This window comes from Protopterus annectens, chromosome 2.part0 (assembly GCF_019279795.1).
Source record: "Protopterus annectens isolate FY-2018-M chromosome 2.part0, PAN1.0, whole genome shotgun sequence".
NCBI lineage: Eukaryota > Metazoa > Chordata > Ceratodontiformes > Protopteridae > Protopterus > Protopterus annectens.
The window spans coordinates 1,579,055,987-1,579,077,128 of NC_056728.1; positions in this window are offsets into that span (position 1 = coordinate 1,579,055,987).

Here is a 21,142-nt window from a genome sequence, read left to right on the forward strand (position 1 = left end):
ACTGATGTTGCCACCAGAGGAATGCCGACCTTGGGTCTTGGACATATAATATGCTTTGCATATCATATATGGCATCCATGTAGAACTGCTTAGGGTTTCTATGTTATGTGACTTTATGATGCTTGTCTTTAATGGAATTAAGTAGCACAAGGGTTCTATCTACAATTTTAATACCAACCAGACCCAGTGTTGTAGTGGAACCCTGTAGCATTAGCATCTATGTGTATATCTGAAGATCCCTCTGAGGTTGCCATTTAGGTGGTGTATAATGTGTCAAACTTGTAGAACATATCCAATGACACTCAGGTCATGGCTGGAGGGAGAACATCATAGCACTGGCTGTCATATTAGTACCTTGGTCTGTGGAGCTGGAAAGGGACAGGCACATATAGACTCTGAGCCGTTCACCAACAGAAGGTTAGCTGATGGTGGTGTGAAGATCCTGATGACCAGAATTTATGCTGAACCACCTGTATTGTGAACATGTGCAATGGCTGTGGGGTGATCTTTTACATCTACTTGCACTGAGGGGGACCATGAGCAACCCTAACAACCTGATATGCTTGTGAAGAAGTTTCTGCTGTTGGAGTCCAGTCACCAGTTACCTAGGAAAGTTATGGGGAATAAGATGATACCATGATGAATGGCTATCCATGATGTTCTTATCAGAACTGGCATGCTGAAAGGAATTGCAAAGAGATGATGCAACTCACACAGGAGGAGAACCGTGCTATACAGGATCTCATAATTGATTGCAGTGATGCTGACAAGCACTTTCATTGGCTTTTCTATATCATACACAGCTATAAATCCCCATCTGTCAAATTTTGTATTTGGCATCTGAGATCTTGGCCTAGTGGATGTACAGCATAAGTGCTACTGTTTCATAGGCAGAGGTCTTGGTGCTGATAGCACTTAACCAGTGAGAGTGGATTTTGTAGAAAATACTGAAAGTGGACATTTCAGTGCTTCCAAAATAGGGCATGGTGTCATCCAAGATCCACATTGAACTGATGCACAGTAACACTGATGTTCTCCAGATGGACATCCATACATGCCAGTGTGTTATGCAGAAGGGAGGCTCTAGCTGTCAGCATGCTTGAAAATTACTTGGCTGTTTAAGAAGTAGTCCAGTGTAGTCATTGGTCTTCATTGCCTGTACAGTATGTCTGCAGCACAAAGGGATGTTGAGAATATAGTTGCCATACCACCCCAGGTACATATATTCCACCCTGTGTGTGAATCCTACTCTGTCTCTTGTATGTCTTGCAATTAATACTGGTGATAGTAACTTGTCACATGATATATGATAGTTCCTCTTGAAAATGATAATGTCATATACATTGTGTGTATAGGATATGTACTGGTCAATGTAACCTGTTTCTCTGATGATACCTCTGTAAGGTCAGGACTTAAATAAATATAGTTTAGTTAGAATAAATCCTACATAAATATAATATCATCTTTGTATATGCTTAGAAATGTAGCCATTTTAAAGCAGGCCTAAATCTTCATTTTATATTTCATATTTTACATGCAGCTGTAGTAAATGCAGTTTCAGCAGAAATTAATGTTTCAGTGAATAACCTTCAGGCCAAAATACTGAAAAAAGTTTTGCAGGACTTATAGACTTCCAAGGGATCATTATGAGATGTGCATATTCTCAAGAAAACATTTTGTTGTGTGTCAGAAAGACCTTACAGTGACAGAAACAGACAGAGATAGAGACATTTGCAGAGCAGCACTGCAATAATATATCTTATTTCGATAGAACAAGGATTGGGAGCCAAGGTTAAGGAGACATGAAAAACTGAGAAATTTATAGAGTTTTGATATTAAAGATAGACAGATAGATGCTTTCAAAATAGAAGTAAGGACAGCTCAGTTCATTGTAGTCTTCAGAGAAGCTTGATTATTCAGTTTGCAGTCTTCAGTTGGAGACGTTTCAGTTTGATTCAGATTATCAGCACTGTCATTTGTAATTGTTTCAGTAATATACAGCTATGCTATATATATATATGTATATATATATCTATATATATATATATATATATATATATATATATATATATATATGTGTGTGTGTGTGTGTATGTATATCAGATATGCTGCTACTTCCATTGTATTTTGCTACTGCTGCATGCAGTAATTTTATTACAAAACAAGCTGCATTTATCAGATGACCAGGGGATTCTGACTTTTATTCTGAAAAGTGCATGGAAAATTAAACTGCGAAATCCGGCACTTTTTCAGATAGATTCAGATAGCTGGTTGATTCTTTCAATCTCAGTGGGTTTCAAACAATTGTTGAAAACTCCAAAGGCTAGACAATAATGAAAAACTGAATTGTGGTGGAATAAAAGTCACATTCAGTGTCGTTAATTTACATTATCAGTATTTTACGCCTGTGGATTTACATGATCGTATTTGTGGTGTTCACTGTACATGCAAATAGGGTGGTTGTTCCTTAACACCACTGTTGTTCAGCAATGGATTTAATATAAGTAAGGGGATAAAACACCTGTATTTTAATGCAGTTAGGGTTGGCAAACCTGCTTTCTAATCTACATCAATCAATATGTTGTACTTAGTACTTTAATTTTTAGCATGGTGTACATATTATTAGGCAATGACATGCATTATGTTGCTGTAGGCAGTTTGTGTACATATGGCCTGTTGCAATACATATTAATTTCTACCAAACTTAGCAGCATTGGTAACACTTTATCATACTGGGTCAACGTGTCTCCTGCTGGCACCTGATGTTCCTTCCCAAGATACTCTTTGCTGTCATTCTCCTTTTTCCACTGCGGTTAGGCTGGCAGTGCCTATGGTTATCTTGACAGATATACAAAAGCCCATAGGCGATGCCTCATGCTTGGCTGCTGCAGGGTTGTGTGAAGTATTCCACAGATGGGGATTTTCTAGTTGTTTTCCTAGGTATGTGCTCATAATCACTAATATGTGGGTCCAGTATCAGAAGCAGGATTTAAGAAGCCCAGAGATATGATTGATAGTTGCTTAGGTATGTGCTTACACCTCACTAAATATCTTCCTTTGGAGTTGTGGGTTGTAGATTGGTGTAATATGCCTTTATTGCAGTGAGTAGGCATGGCAAATATAGCTCACTCATGTTTCAGTGCTTTAAACCTCTTCATCTGTGCATGTACGAACAGGAAGTTAACCTGCACATTAGCATTTTTGTGTACCTGTGCTTTTATACATTCCTGCCAAGTTGCCACATACATACATACATACGGTTCCCCTTCACAATCCCGAATTACTGAATGCTCGAAATTCAGTAACCCGAGACTATAAAGTAACTCGAGACTATAAAGTCGAAAATGCAGAAGCGTGAATCTGCATAAGCACGTATTCAAATATCTCGAATTCGTGCTTATGCATGTGAGCTACGGGATGGGAAGTGTGTGAGTTGGGATGTTTTACGGAAGTGAAGATAAGTGAGTGTATGTGTGTATTTTGTAAGTTGTGCATGTGGGTTAGGTTAGGGAGGCGGGAGCATGAGTGTGAGTGTTGGATGTGTCTATGTATGTATGATGTGTTTGTGTGTGTGCGAGGCAGTTTAAAATGTCTGTGTGGTGTTTTTGTTTTGTGTATTAATGCGATCTCGGAGTTAGAATATATAAGTAGGGGATGTGGGAGGTGCAGGGGGGCTTGCTCCCCCTGCATACATGTAGTGCAGGGTTTGTAGTTTATGTTATGTGGGTTGTATGGTATGGGTGTTGTGTGGTGTATGTGTTCTGTATGTTCGGGGTTTTTTGTTTTCGTGCTTGTGGGTTTCAGGATTTTTGTTGGTTCGACTTTATAATTTCGAGTTACTGACTTTTGAGGATTCAGTAATTCAATATTTTGAAGTGGAACCATACATATATACATACATACATAGAAATATTTAAAGCACAGGCATTAATCCCCTTCTAGCTTGCTAATATACCAAAACACTTGTTCCCATGGTATGTGTCCAGGCTGTTCTTAAAAATATCTAAACCAGTACTTGCTTTAATGTAATTTGGTAGTCTGTTTCATGCATCGGCTACTCTGTCAGAGAACCAATTAGTACACTTCTCATTCCTATAGTATCTTCTGCATAGGTTGTCTGATGATTCTCTAGTACTTTTTGATAACTCCAAACATTCCCAGAGGTAGTTGTCACTGAATACACTATATAGCTGAATAATATCTCCTCTTACATATCTGTAAGAGACACGGTACAAGTTCAGCTATTTTCATCTTTCATAATAACTTTAAAGTTTCACATCCATTGATGCCCTTGGTATATTTCCACTGTACTCTTTCCAGTTTACTCATGCTTGTTTTCTTATAGAATTTCCATTTTGTTATTTCATACTCAAGTTTGGGTCTAATGTAACTAACAAACACTGACTTCATTATTTTTGATTTCTTAGACTTTATAAATCTTAGTATACAACCTATAGTTCTATAACTATCATTAACCAATTGGCTGACATGATTAGAAAAACTCATAGCTGAATCTACCCATATACCAAAGTCCTTAAATGAGTCTACAGTTTCAATCACTGTATGCTGTATTAAATATTCACCCTTCAATTTATGTCTCCCAAATCTGATATGCTTAGTTTTTGATGTATTTATCAGTATATTCGTCTCCTTGCCCAAATGGTCAATTTAGTCAAGCTATTTTGCAGACATGCCTTATATGTAACACATGTAATCAATTTACTCAAGTTCATGTCATCTGCATATAGACTGTAGAACACCTCAGATGAAAAATTTAGGTCTGAAAGATGCAATCTAAGCAAGTAAGGGCCTAGGACAGAGGCCTGTGGGGCACCCTGACTATAGCCAAGGATTTCACCTGTCCAGTTGCTGTATTATACTTGCCATGTTCTATTTATAAGCCATGAAGCTATCCATCTTATCAAGAGTATATCAATACCTAGTTGTACTAATTTATTGATCAGTGTTTGTATATGACCTTGTGAAATACTGAATTTAAATCTAATTAATTTTCATCACAGCAGCATTTTTCATTCATAGCTGTTATTATATTGTTATAGAACATCATGTTACAGGTGGTAATAGATCTATTTTCAACATATGCATGCTGATATATGGTTTCAAGTCCCAACCTATCTAGTTCTGAAAATAACTTATCCAATATTACCTTCTCCATTATTTTTCCACATCATGAAAGTAGACTTAAGGGTCTGTATGACTCTGGGTTTGCCCTACTCCCTTTCCCTTAAAGGCAGGCTTAATAAGCGCATGTCTCCAATCCTGAGGAATCTCCAAATATTTATATGACCTAGTGAATTATAGATATAATGGTACTGTAAGTTCTTGCTGAAGTGTTCTCAGGTTGTTGTTACAAATTCCGTCTCCTTCCTGTGCTTTGTTTGGAGTTTGCACAGTTCTTTTTATAGGTTCATAGGTTGGTACTAAGCTATCAGCCCTAGGGCCTATACAAGCCTAGCCATAACAATTCCCTGGCTATTTCTTCCCACACTGTTTACTTCCCTGGACCCCTATCTAGCAGGGCAACTGACGTGATCCCCGGAGTGAATTTCCTTTCTCCCATCCAATCATCAAGGTTCCTTTAGAAGAGGGCGAAAGAGGCACTCTGCTTGACATGTATGGGCAATCTATTCCATAGTCTGGAGAGTCTCTGGGTCAGGAACCTATCCCTCCAGCATGTTTTGTTTATTGTGATGACAAGGTTTAGATCCATGGAGCGTGTGGCTCTGAGGGATTGGGATTTTTTTAAGTGTAGCATGTCCAACAGCTCTGGGTTTGACATGGCTTTGTATGTTAAGCAGAGATCACCACTGAGTAGACAATATGCGACAGAGTATAGCTGGAGTTTTTTAAGGCAGTCAGTGTAGGCCATCTGCTTTAGGCTTGTGATTCTTTTAGTGAGGTATTTCTGCGGCCTTTCCAGTTGTTGCAGATGTCTTGAGAGGTACATACCAAATGGGGCTTTGTATTCTATAATGGGTCTAATGAGGGATGAGTACAGTGGGACAATGACCTCCTTTTTTCTGGATGAAAAGCCCTTAGTGATGAGGTGTGCCACATAGAAGGATTTCCTGACTGTTGTGGCGATGTGGTTATCGAAGGTGAGACCACTGTCCACCTGTGTCCCTAAGTCTCTTATCACACTTTTGGTGTTTAGTGTACTGCCATCTATATGGTAATTCACGTATATATGTTTTTTCCCAAAGGGGATAACTATACATTTTTTGGCATTGAGCTTGAGCCCATGGCTCTGGCACCAAGCATCTGTTTCTGTAAGGCCCTTTTGTAGAGTATCCACATCATTTGGGGATTCAGTAATGGCTCCCAGTTTGCAGTCATCTGTGAACTTTGTAAGCCAGAGTCCCTTAGTGTTGGCCTGTACTTCAGAGAAGTAGATGCCAAACAAGAGCAGTCCCAGGACTGAACCCTGAGGTACTCCACTTGTCACTTGTCTGGAGCTGGATTTGGAGTCGGCTACTTTTACAGTGTGGGGTCTATCAGTAAGCCAGTTAGCAACCCATTGGGTGATGTAGGGATTAATGCCCAGCTTAGTAAGTTTATCTATGACTCCAGAGTGGGGGATGGTGTCAAAGGCCTTGGCAAGGTCTAGATAGGCTGTGTGGACCACTTTATCCTTGTCCATGGCTTTGGAGACTGATTCGAAGAAGTCAGTCAGGTTCAGGAGACAAGATCAGCCCTTCACAAACCCAAACTGGGTGGGGTCCAGTGTTTGAAGGTTGCCAATGTCTTTGTTTATAAGTTCCCTGATAATACGCTCCATGGTCTTGTAGATAAGGCTTGTCAGACTGATGGGACGGTAGTTTCCGGGATCCATGGTGGATCCCCCTTGTGGAGTGGGATAACTGTAGCTTTGCGCCACTCAGTGGGCACAAAACCTGAGGTGAGGCTATGATTAAACATGACACTTAGGTGAGGAGCCATTTCATATTGTAGTTCATGTAGTACACAGCCCGGGATGTCATTTGGTCCCATGGATGCTGTATTCCTAGCTTTGGAGAGTGCGTTTTTTACCTGTGTGGCTGTTATTACTGAAATTTGGCAATCTTCCGGTATTGAGATGGGCCATTTAGGGTTTCAGAGGAGGGTGAAGTTGGCACTGAATCAATCTGCCAGGATACTGGCAATATCCTTGGGATCAGTATATTTAATGCCATTCTGTTTTAGCTTAGAGCAGATCTGAGCACTGCCATTTAGATTCTTGACATAGTTATAGAATGCCTTGTGGTTGCCTTTGGAATCTTTGGCAATTTTATTTTCATAACTAGCTTTGGAGGATTTTATGAGGGATCTCAGTTTCTTTTCAATATAATCTAATTTGATTCCAGTATCTGGAGTTAACTGGATGTCACTTGGACAACTTATCAACCCTTTTGTGCAGCCAAACTATTTTGCATAAGATTTTGAAAATATATATATAATCTGTTGTGTCTAAGAATACATTTTAGAATCTGCACACAGTTTATCAATTTGTGTGTCTTTACTCCTTCCACATCTTATGTATCTATAAAAAGGTTTCCTATTATGCTCAATATCTTTATATCAATTTTCTCAAACTTTTTCTTGATCTTGTCTCACACTATGCTTAATCTGTTTGTCCAGCTTGTTTATTTCAGTTTTCAAAGTTGTAGTTCAACCTCTCTTTCATTTCTTATATTTTTTGTCTCTCACCTTAATCAGATATCTTGTTCTTATGGAAATATATCCCCCTTATGTTGTATGTCTAGATCCTGATGGTAAACATTTTTTTTTTATTTTTTTGCATTCAAACAATTTCTCTTTCAAAACTTTATACATTCTATCTGCAGTTTTTCTACTGAACACCTCACTCCAGTTAGTTTTACACAGTGACTTCCATATAATCTGTAATTAACCTTCTGTGCATTGGCTTAAATTTCAGTTTGGCAGAGTTATCTAGCAACAAATTAACCTTTATAACCCCATGATGACTGCACATTAATGGTGGTAAAACTGGACTTGAAGTTACAGTAATTTCTTTGGGAACACAAACAATGTCTAGTATGTTCTGTCCCCTGGTAGGTCTTTTACAATCTGAAGCAATTGTTGTTCCTGAATATATGCTGTGAATAATTTCCTTACTAATGTTGTTGAGTCAATATTGTTCTAGTTTGTTTCTGGTAAATTTAAATCTACAGCTAATATTATTCTTCCCTTCTGTGTTTCAAGCAAGAAATGTATGAATTCCTCTAGGTGATCGTACTTGACTTTGGCGGCTATACACTCCAACAATTGTTATATGTTCCAGGGTTGTCTCTATTGTCACAGTTGCACAGTCTATAGTAGTTACTGAACATGTAATTATCACAGGTCTCATAGCTATCTTTAATCCCTATCATAACAGCTCCACCTAATTTTTTGTTAGAATGTCTGTTACAGTAAAAACATTTATACCCTAACAGAACTGGTTTCCAGTCATTGTTTTTTAACCATGTGTCACAAACAATAGCAACATCAGTCTTGTGTGAACGTAGCAAATTTTCCAATAAATAAATTATTATTAATGCTCCTAGCATTAACAACCATCAGAGATGCATCAAATTTTGACATCTGTGAACTGTTAAATTTTTGACCTGGCAAAAATCCTGCCTAGTGTTTGTCAAATACTGCAAAATATCTGCTGCAAAGTTTCTCTTCCCTGATCTTGACAAATGCACACCAACCTGTCTGCACATGTGTGCCCAAGGCTAGTTTTGGATGATCTACACATTTCCATTTTTTTAAAAACAGGACATTTTTTTCCATATGATTTGCTTGTCCAAAAACATCTGGTGTAGTGTATTCATTCATGAAATATGTGTAGAGTGCATACTACTCAGGTAATGGGGTTGATACTGGTGAATGTGCATTCTGCAGGTCAAATAATATATCATTTTAAGGAATACCTCCCATTCCTATTTACATAGGTGTCTGCATCATTGCTTGCATGGTTTATCATGGTGGCAGGAGTGCAATCTAATCACTTACATTGTTAAGGAATGTATATAACATGTAAAAGGCAGCAGTCAGGAACATTTTGAGCATGGCTTCTATATTGTATAAGAATGTCCAAGAGGCCAACTTGCCCAACAACAGGCATACTTTTATTTCTAGGGATGTGGAGTTCCCTTACAGGCTACACGGCATCATTGAGTAGGTGCATATTTGAAACACAGCCTCCATCAGGTCTGTACCAGTCTACCATCCCCTGCTCAATGTGCTGCTTGTAACAGGCACGAGTGATTCTGGGGTCATTGTCATCTTACTTATGGTTGTAGAAGGCTTTTCACTTCAGTCATCACTTTTTTCTACAAATGAGTATTGTTTTGCTTTTTTTGTAGCATTTTATTGCCAGCTGCAGGCAAATTACTGGTATTCTCTTTCAGTGCATCTATCTACTATCTTCCCTTATGGTATGATGGTGTTTGCTTCCAGAAACATGCATAAGGTGCAGTGGACTGTATTTGCATGCTGTACTGTTTTCATTTGCAATCCGCTTAACTTGGTGTTCCAGGTATTTTTCTAAATTACAAACTACAGGTATATGTTTGCAAATGATACACAATGTTCTTTTTTTTTTGCATATACTGTTTCTAAATTTACCTCAGTATAAGACTTAGACGAACATGCATATAACACCAGTATAATACAATATAGCAACATTTTATAACACAACACAATAACTATACATTTGCAGTCAGTTCTGTACAATGAATGTGAGCTGGATTCATGAATTCCTGCACTTAGTGCTGCTATTGTGTGCAGTATTCATTAAACAATGCTGCTGTTTGTGCATGTCCTCAAAACAAGGGTAAACAGCACAATATTCTAATGAAAGCATAAGTAGTTGAATTATATGCTAATTAACCAATCCAACATAGCAGAACCATTCAGGAAAGTATAAAACGATCATGTACATTCAGTGCTCCCATGTGCCTTGAAATCCAAAACTCTGGAATACAGCCAAGAAGACACTTACAAAAAAATGTTAGGAGTTTCTTCTGCCATCATTGATCTGTATGTGCAACAGCCATTAATTCAAGGTGCTGCTGCCAGACTTCAGCTGGAAAGGAGAAGGGTACTCAGACCCCATTTGATATATCATAGACTGCATAATGTAGAAACTGTAGAGCAATACATGGCAGACAGGGAGACAATAGAGGAAATATGTAGCCTCTGCTGCCCTCACACGAGTCCTCAGAGAAATCATGGAAAACCCATCCCACCGGAAACAAAAGGTATGTGTAACATGAATACTAGCTACAAGGACTTTTTAGTGGCCCACAGGGGATATATCAGAAGTGTCACAGGGCTCAGCTTTTAGAATCTTGCATCACTTTCTAAATGCAATGCTACAACATGCAGGGAGTCATATCTGGTTCCCATGCACCCCAGATGAGAAAGCAACAATCATGCAACAATTTTATGCCATAGCACTCTTTCCTGAGGTTTTGAGGCTATACACTGCACATACACAGAAATAAAATCCCACCCAGTGAACAGGAAAGGATGTGGATAAATAGAAAAATATACCACTCCATTAGCTGCCAGGTTGTCTATAATGTCCAAGGGATCATCTATAATGTAAATGCAGGTAGCTGTGGCATTTCCACAACTCACACATATGACACATCTATGACCTGTACACAAGGCTTGCTAGGGGTGACTTTCCACAAGGTCATCTAGTTGGGGAGGCAGCTTATGCTCTAGAATCTTGGCTCATGGCACCCATGAGAAACCCAAACAACTCCTCTGAGCAAGGATACAATGATGCCCATGCTGAAACTAGGAACATGCTAGAATGTGTATTTGGCTTGGTTAAATCAAAGTTCTGTTGTCTAGACACATCAGGAGGTACTCTGCAGCATGACCTAGCCACCTCTGCCAAAGTACTAACAGTCTGTGCCATATTGTTCAGTGTAAGTCTCATGACTGAACAGCTTCAGCAAGGACAATGAGGCCCTGTACCACAGTTCCCAGAACCAGAGGCAGGGCCAGCAGCTCCAACAAATGCAAAGGAGTACTCTGAGGAAGAACCAGCAGCTACAAATGGTGCTAGCAGATACAAATGTGCACAATATGTCGTGGCTGTGGTTAAAAGGCAAAGGGGGCTGCACATGATTACTACCTAACTGAAAAGCTAAGATCCTAAGCACATACATTTATTAAAACTGACACCTGCCAAAGTCCACAACCTTTACTTAACCATGTAATGGTTGTATTCTGTTAGCATCAGGCAGAGTCAACCCCCAAGGACATACAGTATCTTGTAGCTGCAATATTATCCAAGGTAACTGTTGAACATGTAAAAAAATCTCAATGATTACTTTCACATGCAAATATTAATTTGTTAATAAGATGAAACATCTCAACTCATATGTTCATAGGTTCATAGGTAGGTACTAGGCTATCGGCCCAAAGGCCTACATAAGCCTAGCCAACAAGGTTCCCTGGCTTACGCCACCCAATAAAGTTATTTTCCTGTGCCACTGTCGAGCAGAGACACAGAAGTGATCCCCGGGGTGTATTTCCTATTTCCCATTCACTCAACAAAATTTTTCTTAAAGAGTGCTAATGAAGAACTTTGCTTGACATAGATGGATAGTCTGTTCCAGAGTATGGGAAGTCTCTGGGACAGGAATTTATCCCTCCAGCATGTCCTGTTTATTGTGGTGACAAGGTTAAGGTCCCTAGAGCATGTAGCTCAGAGAGATTGGGATTTCTTTAGGTGTAGCATGTCCAACAGCTCTGGGTTTGACATAGCTTTATATGTTAGGCAGAGATCACCTCAGAGTAGGCAATATGCTACGGAGTAAAGCTGGAGTTTTTTGAGGCAGTCAGTGTAGGGCATTTGTTTGAGGCCAGTAATCCTCTTTGTGAGGTACTTCTGTGGCCTTTCTAGCTGCTGCAGATGTCTTGTGAGGTACATTCCAAAAGGGGCATTGTACTCTATAATGGGTCTAATGAGTGTTGAGTAGAGGGGAACAATGACCTCTTTTTTCCTGGATGAGAACCCTTTTATGATGAGGTGTGCCACGTAGAAGGACTTCCTGACTACTGTGGCGATATGACTATCAAAGGAGAGACTACTGTCCACCTGGGTCCCAAGGTCTCTTATCACACATGCCTATGTGGTAGTTCATGGGTACAGAGTTTTTACCAAAGGGGATGACACTGCACTTTTTGGCATTGAGCTTGAGGCCATGGCTCTGACACCAAGCATCTGTCTCAGCAAGGCCCTTCTGTAGGATGTCCACATCATTTGGGGACTTGACTATGGCTCCTAGTTTGCAGTCATCTGTGAACTTCATTAGCCATAAGCCTTCTGTGTTAGCCTGTACTTCAGAGAAGTAGATACCAAACAGGAGAGGTCCCAGGATGGAACCCTGCGGTACTCCACTTGTCACTGCTTTGAGGTCAGATATGGAGTCTACAACTTTTGCAGTGTGGGTTATGTCGGTGAGCCAGTTGGCAACCCATCTTGTGACGTAGGGATTTATACCTAGTTTAGTGAGTTTAGCTATAATTCCAGAATGGGGGATGGTGTCAAAAGCCTTGACAAGGTCAAGATAGGCTGTGTGAACCACCTTACCCTCATCTACGGCTTTGGTGACTGCCTCAAAGAAGTTGATCAGGTTCAGGAGGCATGATCTGCCTTTCACAAACCCGAACTGGGTGGGATCCAGAGTTTGGAGGTTACCAATGTCTTTGTTTATGAGTTCCATGATGATACGTTCCATGGCCTTGCAGACCAGGCTGGTCAGGCTAATAGGTCGATAGTTCCCGGGATCAGTGGTGGCTCCCCCTTTGTGGAGTGGGATAACTGTTGCTGTGCACCATTCAGTGGGCACAAAGCCTGATGCAAGGCTATTATTGAACATAGTGCTTAAGTGGAGAGCCAGTTTGTTCTGAAGTTCATGTAAAATGCAGCCTGGGATGTTGTCCGGTCCCATGGATGCTGTGATTTTGGCTTTAGAGAGTGTAGCTTTTACCTGCATAGTTGTGATTACAGGGACTCTGCCTTCTTCCTGTATAGATATGAGCCCTTTAGGGGGTGGGGGAGGGGGTAAAGTTAGCACTGAACCTATCTGCCAGGATATTGGCAATATCAGTTGGTTCTGTAATTTTCATGCCCTTGTGCTGCAACTCAGAGCAGATCTGGGTGTTGCCATTGAGATTCTTGACATAGCTATAGAACGCTTTGTGGTTGTCCTTAGAATTAGTGGTGATTTTGTTTTTGTAGCTAGCTTTGGAGGATCTTATAAGGGATCTTAGCTTCTTACTGAGGCTGACCAGGGAGCTCCTCCACTCATGGGATTTTACTCTCTTTTGCAACAGTTTCTTCCTTCTGTTGTCCAGTTTGTTTATGGCAGGGGGCCACCAGATTGGCTTCCTTTTTTTGGAGGATATCATCTTGGTTCTGTTTGGGATAGCACGATCCATGCACTCGTGTAAGTGCTTATAGAGTGCATTTGTGTAGGATTCAGCAGTTGTAACTGTATTGTCCATCTGCATGGGTGTCATGAAGTTCACCACTTCTGTCTTAAGAAGCATGAAGTTGGCTTTGGAGACATTTTTTACCGTGGTTTCCTTAATGGGAGGTGGGGGCGGGTGATTAGCTTATGGTCTGATCGGACCAACGAGGAGTTGACTTCAGGTGTGGAACACCAGTCACTCATGTTGGTAATGACTAGGTCTAAGATATTGTTGCCCCTGGTGGGGGTGTGGATAAGCTGATCCAGGGAATTGGCGTTTATGAATTCCAGAAAGCGTTGAGCTAAGGAGTTGGTACATGAGGAGTTTTCCCATTTAATGGTGGGCTAGTTGAGATTGCCCATTATTAGGGTGTTTTGTTGAACCCTAATATTTCCAGTACATCAAGAAAAGTGTGAGTGGGAATCCCAGGGCATGGTGGAGGATCTGTAGCAAGCTTCAATTTGGATTGCAGTTTTGCCCAGAGTTTCTTGCTCTTGGATAACCTCAGATGCATTATGCTGAGCAACTAGCCTGGAGGTGTGGATATCCTTAATGAATATGGACACACCTCCACCTTTGTTGTTTTGGTCCAGGTTACATGGCCAAAAAGTGTGGTATGAGTTATAGCCTGGTAGTGCAGGGGTGCTCTCTGGAGCCTTGAACCAGGTCTCACTGCACAAATATTGATGTTTTCCATTTTAAGGAGTGCCTCGAGTGAGTGCATTTTGAGATTTAGACTTCTAGCATTGAGTAGCATTACCCTCAGTTTTTGCTTGCCTGTTCCTGTTACAGTAGTGAATTTGTTATCTGAACCTTGCCTAAAAAAGGCACTATAGGGGCAGCAAGAGCCTTAGCCAGTATCTGGAATCCCAGAAGCGACAGGTGCAGGCCATCTGAGGCAAATCATCGTGGTCTATCGACCATGTCATCCCAAGTAGACAGATACTGGATCCCCTTAGAATGACACCAGAAGCTTAGCCAATTGTTGAAGTCAGTAATTTTGTCCTTGTACTGCAGTATAATTCGGGGCGATGGCAGAATGCTACTCAGGGCTAGGGTCATACCTGCCTGGGCTACAAGATCGGAGAGCTCTTCCATGTTTGTTTTCATGTAGTCCAGGGAGGTACGTCTCAGGTCATTCACACCAACATGGACAATGACAGAGTCATATTTGTACTTGTTGTGGAGTGACCTGAGTGCATGGGTTATGTGGCGGATCCTGGCACCCGATAGGCAGCTAACAGTAACCTTCTCCTTGTTTAGTCTGGTGAGTGGGACATCAGTGTATCTGACTATAGAGTCACCTATGACTAGTATGTTGGGTACGTTGTTTTGCCTTATTGGCTGTGGTTGAGTGGCACACTGAGTCTGTGGGCTATGTGTTATTTGGGTTGTGTTGGGGGATGGAGGTTGCTTGCGTTTCTGCTTTGGAGGTCTCTGTTGCTTAGACAGATTATTATTGAGAGCCTCTGCAAATGTTTTTGTGTTATTATATGTGGATTTTGGTGGTGTAGATTTAGTGAGTCTATGTGATGAGTGTGTTGTGGTGCAAATGTTTACCTTCTCCTCATGACTGTCAAGTTCAGTCTTGGTTGGAGAGAGCTTTACCTCCAGTTTGGCTAGATAAGTGCATCTCTCACAGGTTGTAGTGTTGGGTGGTAGGAGGAGAGGGTTGTCTGTGTACATGAGGCAATTTCTACATTGCCTCAAGATGCCCAGATTCATCAGGCAGACAGGAGAGAACACTGGGAGCTAACCTTTGGACATATCTGAATAAAAAAATATTTTCCTCTAGATAAGTGAGGAAAGTGAGTACAAGAGCAGTTTTTCTCTAGGCAAGTGAGAAAAGTAAGTACAAAAACTGTTTTCCTCTAGGTAATGAGGAAGATTGAGTGCTATAATAATTAGTAGCTTATTTAGTGCTTACAAGTTTTGAATAAGTGTCGAGCATGAATAAGCAAATTTAAGTGCTTAAACTAAGAATCTGTATCTGCACTAGAGTTACAGGACAGAAAGAAGTGCAAATGCAGGCTTTCAAATCAGAAAGTTGAGAGAGATGGAAGAGATTGCCCAAACAGCCAATAACTACAATTTCTGGGCCAGAACCACTCCTTATGTGCTGGACATGTTACCTAGTGCTTACCACTCCCACTGATAAGCTAGAAGGCTTCCCTCCAACACAGAAAGGCTTGGGGGGCTCAGAAGCGTACATACAGTCCTGGATACAGCAAAGCTGTATCTGGAACACTAGTTACAGGAAAGGTAGGAAACAGGCTTACAGTTTTTTTTTTTACAGAAAAGTAGCAAAAACAGTAGTAAAAACAACTCACATGCAGTGCAAGCTAGCACACTTGAGTATGTAGCAATATTAGACCAAACACAGTTTAAAAAACGCAATTAAATTAAAAAGGACTAAAAGCAAGTGCAGAAAGAGTTTATTAGGTAGAATGTGGTAAAGAGATGGGACTGGGGGAGTGTCCCAGATCAAATCTACAGTGGGACGGGAAACTGCAAAAGCCACCATATTTAAACTACAAACCAAAAATAGGGAGAGTGGGTGGGAAAAAACAGTTTCAACAGAGATCTAAGCAAAAACTAACAGTACAAACTCTAAAACCAAAAAAATATACTCATCTTACTATATTTGCAGATCATTCTCAGAACAGGGAGACAACAGTTTCAACAGAGATCTAAGCAACAATTAACAAACCTCTATAACCAAAAAAATATATAGTCATCTCTGTGTATTTGCAGATAGTCTGGAAGGTAATCTCTGAGAACACAGGTTCCAGCAATTAAATGCAGGCTGTTACTAACATGTCAAATTTTATTCAAGTGATCATTAAGTTAGATACACACAAGCTGTAAAAAACAGTTATACCAACTGAAGACATGGCAGAAAATAGGGGGGGGGGGCAGTTTCAACAGAGATCTAAGCAACAACTAACAGTACAAACTCTAAAACCAAAAAAATATACTCAGCTCTGTATATTTGCAGATCAGTCTCCCAGAACAGGGAGACAACAGTTTAACAGAGATCTTCTTCTGGCTTTTTCCCACTTCCGACATTAGGGATTGCCATAGCAGATCACCTGTCTGCTCATGATTGGCAGTGGAGTTTTGCAGTGTCAAGTTGCCAGCCTGGTGCCCAACCTTCCACAGAAGGCACACACATGCACACACTCACCCAATTTAGAGTGTCCAATCCACCGACAGCATGTCTTTGGGATGAAACCGGAGCACCCGGAGGAAACCCACGCAACCACAGGGAGGACATGCAGACTCCACACAGAAGGCACCCCAGCTCAGAATCGAACCGGAAAACCCCTTGCTGTGAGGGGGCAATGCTAACCACTGCACCACCATGGCCGCCCAGATTCAACAGAGATCTAAGCAACAATTAACAGACTCTATAACCAAAAAATATATACTCAGCTCTGTACATTTGCATATAGTCTGGAAGACAGTCTCTCAGAACACAGGTTCCAGCAATTAAATGCAGGCTGTTACTAACAATTCAATTTTATGCAAGTGATCCTTGAGTTAGATAACACACAAGCTGTAAAAACCAGTTATACCAATTGAAGACATGCAGAAAATAAGGGAGGGGACAGATTCAACAGAGATCTCAGCAACAACTAACAGTACAAACTCTAAAACCAAAAAATATACTCAGCTCTGTATATTTGCAGATCAGTCATTCAGAACAGGGAGACAGCAGTTTCAACAGAGATCTAAGCAACAATTAACAAACTCTATAACTAAAAAAATATACTCAGCTCTGTATATTTGCAGATAGTCTGGAAGGCAGTCTTTCAGAACACAGGTTCCAGCAATTAAATGCAGGCTGTTACTATCAGGTCAAATTTTATGCAAGTGATCCTTGAGTTAGATAACACACACATGCAACAATGTTATGCCAGTAATAAGCCATGAGTGATTTATACAATATGTCTCTTTGATTTTGCCCAGTATACTGTGCATCACACATGACATTTGAACCGATGAAGATAACCCAACAGTGAACAAGTCAATGTTACCCATCATTTGCAGAAGTTTAAAACCAGTCAGGAGTTCATAACAAGTAAGACTGAATTAGTAAGAATAATGCAACCATTATAAGGGCAGTCAAAAGTATATAATAAATAATTTACAACTGAGCAGGAGTCTTGTTCGATTCTCAGCTAGAGCGTCTTCTGTGTGGAGACATGCGTGAATGGGCGTACCTTTGTTGAAGGTTATGCATCAGGGCTGGCAACTCGGCATGTAAAAATCTACTGCCAATCATTAGCGGACCTGAGTTCCACTGTGGCGACCCCTAACCGGGAAAAGCCGAAAGACACAACAACAACGACAACAACAATGAAACAAGTTTTACAATACATGTGATGAAAGAAAGTATCTGACTAAGCAAGCATTAACTATCCACTCTGTGCATCAGACAACCCAAAGTCACAAAGAAATGCACCAAGAGAAGGGCACAGTCATCAACTCTTGCATGGGGGGGGGGCTACAGGAGAGCAAGTCTGACACCAAAGAAGTGAGTGTGTGTGTGTGTGTGTGTGTGTGTGTGTGTGTGTGTGTGTGTGTAAGAAACCAGTTTTTCAGCAAGTAAAAATTTTCAGGGCCAATGTCAACAGATTGCTATCATTCAGTAGCAATTGCTTTGTTATGATTATTATGACTCATCACATATCATAAGTGTGGGTTTAAGACAGTATGTCATAGGTTATATGTATGGAGCATACCCCAACATGTATTACTTGGGACATTTAACTCTATGCCTCTGAAATGTATTTACAACTATGGATAATGCCTTTTACATAGAACTGCAGGACCATGAATAGTTTGAGTCACATAATTACAGGTCTCTCTTAAGTACATTTCCATTCATTTTGAAAGTAGTATAGCACAAATGACCATGTAAAAAAGAAGTTCTACTGAGGCGTTAACAGATTACAAGCAAAGGTTAAAATTTTATCCTTCTTTTTCTCATGGGTTTGATTCCGAGGTGGCATTACTACATCTGGATAGTGTGTAACTCTCAACAGCCAAATATGTCACAAGTCATACTATTTTACGTTCAAACAACTTTTGTTATAAGAAACACCATAGAGCATGTCAGTGTTTAAAAATGGAACATGTGTAAATAGGCTGAACATCACACATGGCCAAATCTCACTGCCATATTTCACAATTTCATTGCTTTTGGTTGTTAGTGTGCCAATGTGTCTGCCAAACCATTTTTGTCCAAATGTATTTGGCAAGGCTGAGAAAGTAGATAGGCAACAGCTACACATAAAATAATCTTATATAAACAGTCAATAAGAATTTCACATAGTTCTGGATTAGAACTTAGAGCAGCTAGTTTGCATTAAACAGCACCACTATCAAATCTTAACACTATATAACCTAGTCTAGTGCCAAAGTTCACAGACCACCCAAGGAGACCTCTGTATAACCTAGACCATCACCTACAGTAGTCCACCCAAATACAGGTCTGGGCAACATGGACATGCAATTTTGAAATATTTTTGAAGTCAGCTTGGTAGATATAGGCATCCTGAGACAATGTAGCAATTGGCATATCTCCACAGGCAACCATTAAATCCTGAAAGAAACAAACACAGTATGCAAGAGATGCACATACACAATTTCACTGGTGGAAAAATCTTGCATAAAAACAAGGTTGTCAAGAACAGGCACAGCACATCCAACACACAAAGTGTCCTTCACACACAGACCAACTTATGCTGAAGCACTAAAATGTAATCTTTCCAAACCTCAAAGACCTTCAACGTTTATAAACAGCAGCACCTATCCTCAGCAATCTCTAAAGCACTCATCAAAAGGAACACCACACATATGCCTACATACAAAGCCCATAAGGCAAGCAAACACAGTACCCAAGAATCTTGTTATAGGGGAGTCAGTTGTATGACATAGATACTTCATTCACCAGACTGAAGAAGGAGAAGATAATGGTTAATTGCTTATCTGGAGCCAGGATCCTCCAAGTTAAGCATGCACTCAAGTCACTACACCACAGGTACCAGTATGATTCTATCATAGTTCATGTGGGCATTAATGATCTGAAACATACTTCCCCAGGCTATATGAAGAGAGACATTGTTGATGCCAATGAATAGATGTCTCAGGCAGGTATGTGCCGTGCATTGAGCAGCATTCTACCTACGGAAAGGATGATGCCACAGTATGAACGAAAGATGATTGACTTTAATGACTGACTTAGTTTATAATATCTTTCCAGGAAGATTCAATATATGTCAGCATTGGAAGTTGTGGTTAACAAATCATCTTGCTTTGCAAAGGGTGATCTGCAACTGTCAACCATAGGCTCCAAAATATTGGCTAAAACATTAAACACCCTCTTAGAGCCTTTATAGACAATGCTAAATTATCAAATTAAACCCAAAGAAACCTAAAGATGTTACTACTCAATGCTAGGAGCCTAAACAAGTACCTTCACACCCTACAAGCTTTACTCACTCTAGAGAATATAGGCATCTGAACCATTATTGAGACATGCCCCAGGATTCATGAAGCTCCGTGCAAGAATAAGGCTATTCTTGCACGGAGTGGGTCATGTCCATTTAGGATAGCAGCGCGCCTTGCATATGCATGAAGGCGCGCTGCTATCTAATCTAAATGGACACAAACCAGGAGCGAACACAGGGGGTGTGTGTCAGCAGTGCCTGCACATGTAGCATGCCCCCTTTATTCAGAAAGTGCCATACAGCACTTTCTGACACAGATGAGTGCCAATTTATATAATACTAGAGCCTGGCTCTAATATTATATAGTAAAAGAGTGTCCACAGACACTGAAATGTAAGTAGCTAACATTTCAGTGTCCGCGGACAATGAAAAAGAAAAAAAAAACACAAACACCTAGAAGGCAGCAGCCTCTAAGTGCACACCCCCAAATGTATGCACTCTTCCCGTACATGCATGGAAGCAGTAGGGAAGAGGAAAGCAATAGAAATTAAAAATTTAAGGTTTTTTTTCATCAAATAAATCCGAAGTTTAAGCAGTGCACAGCTTGTTTGTGTGGCGTGCCACTATACTTAGCCTGGCTGAAATCCTGAAAATGATAGACAACTGCTACTGTGATAGAAAATATCATCAAGCTGCTGTAGCATAGTGGTTCTGCTGTGGTATAGCATGTAGATCATGCTCGGTTTGAATCTCCCCTCTGCCAAATTATTTAATAAACTTTTAAGGAATCTGAATGATAGATGTCAATCATATGGCTCAAGTACACCACAGTAGGGGTGGGAATATGTAAAATATAAATGTAAAAAATAATTTATAAATTTAATGAAAAAAATAGATTCAAGCAATGCTTTGCTAGGGTAAGCATTGCTTACCTGCTTTCAGCCCTGCTTAGCTGGTGTAAGTGTTGCTATGCGGATTTGCCTGGAGATAAGCATAGTTCAGCATATTAAAACTGGCCAATCAATAAAAAGTGTGGGAAAACTGCCCTATTTAAACAACACAGGTGGGAATACAGCCATAACCATTTGGGAGTGTTCACAGCAGGACCAAAATTCCTGGCATTGGTGAAGGTGTTCGCTTCCAAGCGCAATGTTGGTGCATCCAGGAGTCCAGGG